General features: G+C 42.3%; 1 long non-coding RNA gene across 1 annotated transcript in view; it reads left to right on the top strand.

Moving 5' to 3' along the window:
• The window catches only part of LOC131484005 (uncharacterized), a 10334-nt gene extending 6951 nt beyond the window's left edge, over nucleotides 1–3383 (top strand). The window contains exons 3-5 of the long non-coding RNA XR_009247974.1: nucleotides 920–1020; nucleotides 1427–1536; nucleotides 3197–3383. This is a non-coding gene — a long non-coding RNA (uncharacterized LOC131484005). The remainder of the gene's footprint in view (nucleotides 1–919; nucleotides 1021–1426; nucleotides 1537–3196) is intronic.
• The last annotated feature ends 6109 nt before the right edge of the window (nucleotides 3384–9492 follow it).

Here is a 9492-nt window from a genome sequence, read left to right as displayed (position 1 = left end):
CTTGTAGAAGCATCACTAAGATGCCTACCTTCATATTTATGTGGCTTTCTCCCTGTGTGCATGTCTGTGTTCTAATTTCCCCCTTTTATAAGGTTGGCAGCATGGATTAAGGGCCCGCCCTACTTCATTACCACCTCATCTTGCTTAATTAGTTATATCTGTGATGACCTTCTTTCCAAAGAAGGTCACGTTCTGACATAATGGGCTTAAGACTTCAAAATATGAATGGGGGGGGGGGTGCACAACTCAACTTGTAACAGTATCTGTGAACACTATTTAAAATGATGTCCAACTCCCTACCTTCAGGGCACATGGTTGGTCTGCTAGGCCTTGCCCTCCTGTCTGTGGTGGGAGCCTGGGTCTAGTTTAGCAAATACGATACAAGTAGAGGTAATGTGGTTACTTCTTAGCTGGAGCATTTCATTGTCTGTTTGAGGTTGCTGAGAGCTCTCTTTCCCTCTGCCGTGGTGACCATCTAGCATGTAAGATGGAACATATACAGAAAGCAACAAGGAACGAGCTTTGACTCTTGATCGGCAAATAGCCTGAAAGAAAACTGAACCTTTATTATTATGAGTGACTAAGTTGTGTTACTATATCATAACCTAGTCTTTCCTGTTTCAATAACTTTGAGGAATATGATTTATTTGTATTTTGCTAAGGGCTGAATTGTGTCTCCCCAGAATTTATATGATGAAGCCTACACTCTCAATGTGACTGTATCTGGAAATAGGGTCTTCAGTAGGTAATTAAGGCTAACAGAGATCATAAAGATGGGACCATAATCCCATTGGACTGTGGCCTTGTAAGAAGAGAAAGATCTCTCCTTCTCTTTCTCTCTCTCTTTCCCATCTCCCTATTTTTATTTCTTTCTGAATTTTCATTTTTCTCTTTCTCTCCACTCCCCTCCCCCACTTAGGGACACATGAAGACCAAGGCCGTCTGCAAGCCAGGAGGAGAACTCTCCTCAGAACCCGACCACCTGTGGCATTCTGATCTGGGACTGTCAGTCTCTGAACTGTGAGAAAATAAATGTCCGCCACTTCAGCCACCCCATCTGTGGTATTTTGTTAGGGCAACCTGAGCTGATGAAGTCACTTTTTTTTCTTACTTATATTGATTTATATGTTTTCCTACTTATACTTATTTAGACTCTCATAATTTTTTCTTGTGCTTTTTCTAATCTATGAAAAATATTAGTTTTATAATTATAAAAGATTTAACACTTAAAGAAAATTCCTTCAAAGCATGCATCATTATGCCACGTATTTTAGTAGATGTGCCACCCAGGTTATCTTTACAATGAACTAAATTCAAAGGAAAACCAAAATTCAATTCAATTTCATAGAAATGTGTTGAAAGCCACAGCTCTCGTGGCCGCTGTCCTGAAGAGCCTCACACAAATCTCTTACCTCTCTTTCTGCAGATACAGACTTTTAATGATAACACAAACCATTTCTGTACTTCACGAACTGAAACAGCGATTTGTGGTGTGACATCGTTCTCAGTCTTCCTCGAGTGTTCCCTGAGATGGAGGTAACTGTGATAAATCGTATAACCGTTCACCAAAATCGGCTTCCGCTCCACTTCCTGGACGAGGATTAGATTGTAGAGTTCCACCAGAGTTGGGCCAATGAAATTTGAGCAGAAGCGACATAGATCTCTTTCAACGCGAAGCTCTAAGAGCCCGTGCTTCCTTTCTCACTCCTCTCCCCCTCGCTCTGGGTACTGGCAGTCGCTCCCTATGCCTGGGTCACAGGGAAGACAACAGAGGGCAGAGCCTCAGGCCAAGTCCAGTAGACTTGAAACATGAGCTGGGAAGTCTGTTGTTATAAGCCACCACGATTTGTGGAGCGTTTCTTTCTTAACAGCTACACATCCTAGCCCATCCTCACCTATACAACGTTGGGCACGCTGTGTGAGACTCGGTATGTGGTGTCTGTGTCTGTACACATGGCACAGGTTAGCTTTTCCTTGGGACAACCTGTGTGACAGACACAGACATAAAGCACTCTGTTCTCCCTTTAGGGGAATCTTGGTGCTGCAGCAGTTGAGGGTATTGTCAGCAAACGTCCTTCAGTTCTCAGTCCTTCAGGGTCTGCCTCAGCTGCAGAGAACCATCTCTACCAACGTCATATCCTTCCTAGGCTGGCCCACATCTGGCAGCCGAGGGAGGTAGGGATGTAAAGGTCCGGCCAATGAAGGACAGCTCTGTTGGGTCATTCAGCTCTAGAGCCTCCTGTGAAATCTGTCAGGTGTGGGTGGGCCTGCACCCCAGCCTGGATCCTTCCTTTGCCCAATCCTCCTTCCTTTGCTTCTCGTCCACAGGTGTCGACCGCAAGGGCACTTCCTAACAAACCTTTTGCACATTCAGCCGTTTCAGAGTCTTCTTCCCAGAGAACCCAGTCTGCCCCCAACATGCCTACCTTTAAAGAAAATGAGAGAAGTGAGTGTGTGCATGTGTGTGTGTGTGTGTATACACATACGCTGCCAGTGGGTCTCTGTGCCTCGTTGTCTCCCCCACTTTCCTCCTTTGGTGACCCATTTGTTCATAAATATGCCATTATTACTAATTAGCTGCAGCCAACCTCTGCTCCTGCGGGCCTTGGAGACTGTCTACCTTCCTCTAGCAGGTATGACAAATGTGCGAGTATAACTGGCAGAGTGTGACCTCGTTTCTTTGTTTAAAGTCATTGGGAATAAGAAGGACCATTCAGAGGTCAAGAGGCTGGGCCACTTTAATTTTTGTGTTTTATTTATTTTTAGATTCTTCGGTATATTAAAAACTGAAAAAATGCCGAGTGTCACAAATTGTGTGGTGTATGCTGAATATTTACATTTAACAGATTCATTCCTTTAGCCCAAAATACAAGGCAGTGTAATTACTTTCACATTGACCAAAATAATTATAGGATTTATCATAGCCTATGAACTCCTGGCACTACAGGTAGTACTGTCTTGTACAAGTTTGGGTTTGTTTCTGTTTGTTTCCAATCCATGGGTCACATCCCCATCGGTGGGCCATGAAATCAATTAGTGGGTGAAGAACAGGGCAACCAAAGTGGAAAAAACTCCTTCACCCCCTGTCCCTCCAGCCAAGGCGAAGTAACTGAAAATTTTTATGTGGGATTTGTGACTGTCCCCTTCTAGCTGATGCAGTCTCCTCATTTATCCCGACTTTCTCCACTTTCCCCAGGCCTTCTCCTTCACCTCCATCTGTCCTGATTGCAACCAACACTTTAAGAACCTTCCAGTTGCACGCAATGGAACATAAATACACTCTACATTGCATGTGGTAATGGTAAAAGTATTATTTGTTCTGGGTGGTGATGTAAAGTAGATTTCTTACCGAGGAGGCATGTATTAAAATGTTTGAGAACTAGTATCTTAATGTATATATTTGGGCTGAGTGTTTGATGTCTCCTTTTAATATCATCAGTGTGCCTCTATGATGGAGTATTTATATTCTTTTTTTTAAATTTTTTAAAATGTTTTATTTATTTTTGAGAGAGAGACAGAGAGAGAGAGTGCGAGTGGGGGAAGGGCACAGAGAGGAGGAGACACAGAATCCAAAGCAGGCTCCAGGCTCTGAGCTGACAGCACAGAGCCCGACACAGGGCTCAAAGTCACAAACTGTGAGATCATGACCTGAGCCGAAGTCAATGTTTAACCGACTGAGCCACCCAGGCGCCCCTATATTCTTTTTTTTTTTTTTTTTTTTTTAATTTTTTTAAAAAAATTTTTTTTTTCAACGTTTTTTATTTATTTTTGGGACAGAGAGAGACAGAGCATGAATGGGGGAGGGGCAGAGAGAGAGGGAGACACAGAATCGGAAGCAGGCTCCAGGCTCCGAGCCATCGGCCCAGAGCCCAACGCGGGGCTCGAACTCACGGACCGCGAGATCGTGACCTGGCTGAAGTCGGACGCTTAACCGACTGCGCCACCCAGGCGCCCCCCCTATATTCTTTTTGAGATGATGTTAAAAGTCAAATTTTGAGTCAGCTGATAAAGGTAAGACTTGGGGCAAAAGAATCTTCTAGTCCTCTTCCAAAAGAGGCTTCTTTGCCCCCGTTGCCTGTTCTTCTTACTCCTTCACCGAAGCATAAAGTTACACGTTATATGGTTTCAAGGAATAGTCTAAACCTCGTTGCTGTGACTTTACAAAAACTGCGGAGAAGCAAAAGGAAAGGGTCTTTTATTGCAATTTCTTTCTCAGACACATAACCCTAGCAGAGCGGCTAAAGGTAACTCAGTGAGAATGGTGGTTCAGTCCTGCAGATCCTTCTGGTGGACATACTGGTAAATAGCTTGCCATTCTTCCTGTTGTATAGTTAGAAAATTGAGGTTCAGAGAGGTAACAAAACCGCATAGGTATTAAATGCCATAAATAGATTTTCTGACTTGTATTCCAATGGCTGTTTATTCAACAATAATTTGTCAAGGATGCGCTATGTTCTGGAAAATATGTGTTAGGCCCGAAGGATGTTGAACTGAGAGAGACATGGTGTCTGCCTTCAAGGAGCTTAATCACTGTGGTACTAAAAGTACCTTTAAAACTCAATCAAAATATAGTAAGGTAATATAGCCATAACAGCTACCACTTAGAGAGCACTTATTCTGGGGGCAGGTGTGACATCTGCACAGTGCCGTGGAGACCCTGAGGAGAAAGTCTCTTTCAGGGTAGGGATCAGGTAAGCTTTTGCATTCCTGGGAAAGGATAGTTGGAATGTCCAGTAGCCAGAGGAGACAGCACGGGCCCTCAGAACAGTGGGAACTGTGTGTGCAGAGGAAATGGCTGGGTGACAGAGAGCCTTCTGTTACCAGGATGCATGCACGACTTTGGCTATGCAGTAGGGGAAGGAAATCAGGAATATTCCGGAATTTCTACTTGGACAGCAAGGTGGGAGGTGGGATGGAGGCAATTACTGAACTTGAGAAGTTTGTTTAAGATTCAGTGTTGGGATCTTTAAATGGATATTCACTGTCCAGAAGAATTAGCACGTTCTAAACTGTTAGGTTTGTATTTGTCATAAATGACTAGGTTGTAGGAAAAGCTGGTTAAAGTCAGGTTTTTTTGTTGTGACTGGCTTTGCAGGATTTATTTGGAAAAGAAGAATATATCTTGGGATACTTCAATATGCAAACTTTTCCATGAAGGGCTCTTGTCTCTTGATTTAAATTCTATAGCTAAAAGATTGAGGAAATAAGAGAACTCAGTTTTAAAATGTTTATATAAATATAAGAAACCAATGCAATAGATGGACAATGGACAGGTAGTTACCAGAAGATGCAGTCTTGTTGAATGAAAACAGGATACAGTTGAAAATAAAATTTGTATTCAATGATGCTTGAATAACTCTGTCATTACTTTGTTATGTTAGTCATTATTTGGGTGGATCTACAAGGGATATAACATCATTATGTAAAAATAAATTTTTATTTACTTCAAAGATTTCATTTTTAAGCAATCTCTACATCCAAAGTGGGGCTCGAACTCACAACCCTGAGATTAAGACTCACATGCTCCACCGACTGAGCTAGCCAAGCTCACCTAAAAATAAATTTTCATGAGTATGAAAGTATAAATCTGGAGGACGCCTGGGTGGCTCAGTCGGGTAGGTGTCCGACCAGCTCAGGTCACGATCTCATGGTTCCTGAGTTCAAGCTCTGCATTGGGTTCTCTGCTGTCAGTGCAGGGCCCGCTTGGGATCCTTCATTCCCGCTGTCTCTGCCCCTCCCCCACATGCTCTCTCTCCCTCTCTCTCTCTCTCTCTCTCTCTCTCTCTCTCAAAAACAAATAAACGTTAAATAAAAGTATAAGTCTGTAGGAGTCAAAACATGTGCTAAATGAGATCAAAAATTCAATTACTGACTAAAGCCCTTTTCATTATTTTTTTACTATATTTTTAATGTTTATTTATTTTGAGAGAGAGAGAGAGAGAGAGAGAGAGCATACTGGGCAGAGAGAGAGGGGGAGAGAGAGAATCCCAAGCAGGCTTCACGCTCAGCGCAGAGCACAACATGCGGCTCAATCTCATGACTGTGAGATCATGACCTGAGCTGAAATCAGGAGTTGGGCATTTAACCAACTGAGCCACCCAGGTGCCCCAAGCCCTTTTGTAAACTGGTGAAAATAGAGTATGCTGTGCTTTTTAGAGAACAAATGGAGGTAATATTTTGGAAAAGGAAAGCAAGGCAGGAAGGAAATGTATACACACTGTGTTCCTGCTGTATGTGTATCGACATACTTCCTCTCCACATACTGCCTTCATATGCAACTATAAAGCAAATATCTGTTATGCAGAATTCAAACGACCAGAGATCTCAGATAACCGGTATCAGTACTACACAAATATAATTGGAATTCTTAATGATGATTCTGTGACTCTGAAGGATCTTGCCATGCCTCTGGGATCCTCAAGGCTGTATTATTAAATTATGTCAAGGTCCATATTAGTGTTAATTATGTTTTATTATATTATTTGAATATTGGTTATCCTTCTGTGCTATACATTGTTACCCTCCTTTGACCTGATAGCTAATTAACTATGTTTTAATTTGCTGTGTGTAAATTTTGTGAAAAAAGTACATTAACATGCACATTTGATTTCATAACTGATCTTTAGCTGTGAGTATAAATGTGGCATTTGATAAAACATCCCACTAATATGAAAAGAATATAACCTAGATGCACTATTACTGTCTTATATATATGTTTTCTTCTACATTACCTTCTTGAGGCATTTGGCAGGAAAAAGGTGGGGGTTTTTTTTGGTTTACAAAAAAATCAAGATATAATGTTAGTATATGGCATCAGTGAGCCCTGGTCACTGTCTGGTTTACTATTCTGTTCTCTAGCTTATGCTCTGTAGCTCTGTTTATCTCTTTAGTTCCAAGTTTGATCTTTGGTGATAATACCAAAGACACGTCTCGGAACAATCAACATTTGGCAGAATGTGCTTTCTAATTCTAAGTTTGCAGACCATAATAACCAAGGTAGGGTGTTCAAGTCAGGGAACCCATCCTTTTGGAGCCCTCTCCTCTAAACTAGCTCCAATTTGAAGGAATGATAAGAGGTTTGTTTTCAGGATAGTAATAATGGCCAGCTGCTTACTGGACTCCACTTACTGGATTTCAGTCAGTCTTAAGAGCTTTAAGTGCTTCTGCTCATTTAATTCACAGTACAACCCTGTGAGATTGTTACTGTTTTACTTTTGAGAAAACTGTGGTTCATTCGTTCATTTAGCAAGTGCATATGTAACACATACTATCTGCCAGGCACCAGTCTAGGTTTGGGCCTAGCAAAGAGTAAAATAGACACAGAATTCCCACCTTCTTAGAGTCTACATTTGCTGTAGCCTCCAAAAAGGTTTTGAGAACTTGGGAACCTCAAGCTAGAGTGCCTTTTGAACTCTAAGCCAAAATGTCACAGAATCTATTTGGCTTAGCGAGGGTTTCTGAGTGTCTACTGTGCATGCTCAATGGGAACAGCCTAAGACTGAGAGTCAGACATCCTCACGATGTGTCTTTGGGGCAAGTTCCCAAGCTTCTCTGACTGTATGGGTACTAGATGAGGTATCACTGAGTTACTCTACTTTTGTAATGATTCTTTGTGCCTAAAACCTTTGGATACAGTCTATAAAAATATATGTACTCCAGAAACATTTGTCGATGCTGACTTTGAGGAATGTAAACCTTCTGTAGGATTATGTAGTTTGAAAGTTTATTATTAAGCTTTGGATTAATAATTAGAAAAGTTGGAAAGATGCTATTATTTCAGTTTTACATTTGTGAAAACTGAGGTGAAGTGGCTTGCCCTGGACACAGAAGGGACAAACATTGGGACAAAGATACAAATTCCTCTCTTCTTGGGGGTGCCTGGGTGGCTCAGTCAGTTAAGCATCCAACTCTTGATTTCAGCTCAGGTCATGATCTCATGGTTTGTGAGTTCAAGCCCCACATGAGGCTCCATGCTCTCAGTGCAGAGCCTGCTTGGGATTCTCTCTCTCTTCCTCTGTCTGCCCCTCCCCTGCTCTCTCTCTCTCTCTCTCTCTGTCTCTCTCAAAATAAATGAATAAGCTTAAAAAAAATCCTGTCTTCTCACAAATTCTGGCCCAGCTCTGTCTCTATTTGGAAGGTAAAACTGAGCTTGTCTTGGAAAGAATTATTAATCTTTTAGTATATTCAAGATACTGTGAACAAAGATAAATGGAATACGGACTCTACTTTGTAGCACTTGTAGTTCAGCAGTAGGGGAAACACTTATACATAAAAACTTCTAAAAAGGAATAAAATGGTAAGAGTCTTAAGGAAGATTAAAATATGTGGCAATGGGAATTGGTTGGTGGGATAAATTATTTTAAGTGGGCATAAAAAAAGAGTACATAGAAAAACACCATTTAAGCTTGTCGTATATGAACATATGGAGTGTGTCTGTGTGTGTGTGTGGGGGGGTATTCTAAGTGATAGCCTAAGGTAAGTTATGGAAATAGGAAAGGATTAAGAAACAACTCGGAATTCAGTTTAGCCGGAGCATAAGCTGTGTAAGGGTAGCAGTAGAAAGGCCGGCGAGATGGGCTTGAGGCCACTGGTGAAGGTCCCCAGGAATTGGACTTTGCTTTGTAAGCTCTTAGGAGCCAAAGGACATTTTGAGCAAGGGAGTGTATGATCAGAGTTGTGCTTCAGGAAATCCAAACCATCAACAGTGTATAAAATGGATTGGATTATGGAAAAAAAGGCAGAGTGTTATGCATGCTCCATGGTGCCAGGAATAAGAGAAGTGGATCTATATAGACTGGAATACTGAAGGATTTCCTAGAGCAGGGATAACTTGGTCTGGGCTTCGAAGAATGGCCAGATCTGCTAGGGAGAGGTCTTGGTGGATGAGGATGAGCATTCATCCTTCTAGCATTCATTCTCATCAGGACTGTGGTCGTTTTAGGAATAAAAAGACATACGCCCTTTGAAGAGCAAAATGAATAAACAGAAGGGCCCCCCAGAGTGAATCCGAGGGTTCAGAAAGCTCTGGAATCAACCAAGGAAGTAGAGTCAGGGGCCAGAGATGCCTCTGGGGCTGCATGACCTAATCCTAGGGCAAGTTGAGGCCCCGAGACAGGAATTTGACTCTTAAGGGGAATGTGAGGCTTTATGGTATTCCCAATAGCATCAAAACTTAAACAGTCATCACTAGATTTATAGAGGATGGATGGACAAGATTAGACCAGGTGGCTGGACAAGACTCAGAAGCTCAGCCTGAAGCAATGCAGCTCTGCTAGGAACAGCTGGGAAACAGCTGCAGCCAACAGCCCCTGCTGGCAAGCTACTGCCAGCGACAGGCGTGCTCAGCACCAGGAGAAGTGACACGAAACCTGCAACATGAAGCACTGGGCATCAGACCTTCCAGGCCAAACCTGAGACACACATTAGGAGGCCTCTTTCTGCTGGTTGACTTACTGTATTTCACTTGCCCAGGGAGGAAAAATGCCAGTAGAT

This window comes from Neofelis nebulosa, chromosome 1, assembly GCF_028018385.1.
Source record: "Neofelis nebulosa isolate mNeoNeb1 chromosome 1, mNeoNeb1.pri, whole genome shotgun sequence".
Taxonomy (NCBI): Eukaryota; Metazoa; Chordata; class Mammalia; order Carnivora; family Felidae; genus Neofelis; species Neofelis nebulosa.
Note: the sequence above shows the minus strand (reverse complement) of the source record. Positions and strands in the feature narration are given on the sequence as shown.